At 35.9% G+C, this 1,715-nt stretch overlaps 1 non-coding gene across 1 annotated transcript; it reads left to right on the top strand.

Moving 5' to 3' along the window:
* The first annotated feature begins 1,385 nt into the window (after positions 1–1,385).
* On the top strand, positions 1,386–1,493 carry LOC115861887 (U6 spliceosomal RNA). The gene has a single exon (XR_004042924.1). It is a non-coding gene; the product is annotated as a U6 spliceosomal RNA (small nuclear RNA).
* The last annotated feature ends 222 nt before the right edge of the window (positions 1,494–1,715 follow it).

The raw sequence follows: 1,715 nt of genomic DNA, 5'->3' as shown, positions 1-1,715 counted from the left end.
GCAGCCTCTCCACCACCCACAGTAGACCACTTACAGTTCCTCAAATACACCGTGCAATTGAACTCTGCTTATCTGCCCACTTGGTTCCCTTTATCCAGGAATGTTTCATTCTCTGCTTACCAAAATCCTGCTTATTATTCAAGATCTAAGACTCAAATTCTCCTTGTTTGAAATTGTCTTCTCTTCTCTGCTCCCACAGCATTTCACTAATATTAAAGAGGAGAGTGGCTTTACTAGTAGTTGTGCATATGTTTCTCTCCTTCAGAAACTGTGAGCTCCTTGAGTATATATATTACGTGGTATTTTTGGTTTCTTGAGAAATTGAGAATCCCCTATTCTCCTGACTTTCTGCTTTTCAGACATTTTGGTTGGTCTTATATGCGGCAAAGTGTTTTTACATAATTATTAATGAAACATTCAGTCTCTCACTCTGTGCTAGCAGTACAGGGGCTGCAAGATTGAATTCTTGGCACAAATAATACATTGGGGCTAATGACTATAGCAGTAAGAGTACAACTGCTTTCCTGGCACAAAATTGCAATGGGGTAAATTGTAACTTCTAGTGCCTGGTGGTGGCAACATTTTCCTCATTAGACCTGCTCATGGAATGTGGTTTTGGGCAATCTTCCTAAAAGCTTAGCCTTGAGTTTAATGTTCCAAATATTCCAACCATTCTGTAAACTATTTCATACCTTTTAATAAAAATCCTTTCCCACTCCGTCAGCTAAAGTCAGCTTCTGTTGCTTACAACCAAGAACGCTGACTGATAAAGATATTTTCCTTAATTCCCCATAGACCAACTAAGTCAGGATCATAATATTTAAAAGACTTTACTGAAGGGTCAGGGATAACAAAATGAAAATACTGTATTAAAAGTAACCTATCACAGGTTACTAGATAATTGCTGCTCTCGGGGGCTACAAGCCCAGCCTGCGCTCACAGAGAAATTTCATAGGCCCCTGTGCCTAGTCTCTGACATGGCTACGGGTGCAGAAGCTAGCTTTATCCCTACCACAGCCAATTATCCTTAATCACAGTGTACAGTGCCTAGGGCCCACAACACTTTTAGGAAGCCATGAAAATGTTTTTGTTTTAGTTTTTTAAAATAGAATTTTAAAATGAATATAATTATAATAAATATAATATATAAATTATAGTAAAAATATAATAATGAATCCAGCCTGGATTATACAACACAGTCATAAAATAAAATGTGTGTGTGTGTGTAAAGCAGAACAGTGAAATAAAAAATAGACCCACACATATACGGTTAATTGAATATTTATCAATACAAAGGTGCCAAGTCAATTCAATGGGATATGAAAGCCTTTTAAACAAATAGTGTTGGAACAACCGGAAAAAATGTGTGGAAAAAATAAATCTTGAGTACTCATTTCAGTGGCCTGTATACTAAAATTGGAATGATACAGAGAAGACTAGCATGGCTTTTGCACAAGGATGACATGCAAATTCGAGAAGCAGTCCATATTTTTAAGACAGTTGATTTTAAGTATTCTTACCACACACACAAAAAATAGAAACTACGTTAATTAGCTTGATAGTGTCAATCTATTCACAATGTGTGTATATACCAAATTCTTTAATTAGAACAATCTAATTAAATAATGGGCAAAAACCTAAACAGACACCTCATTCAAGAAGATATACAGATGGCAAATAAGCATATGAAAAAGATGATCAATAGTATGTGTCAT

This window comes from Globicephala melas, chromosome 1 (genome assembly GCF_963455315.2).
Source record: "Globicephala melas chromosome 1, mGloMel1.2, whole genome shotgun sequence".
NCBI classification, from domain to species: Eukaryota; Metazoa; Chordata; class Mammalia; order Artiodactyla; family Delphinidae; genus Globicephala; species Globicephala melas.
This window is presented reverse-complemented; position numbering and strand designations above follow the sequence as displayed.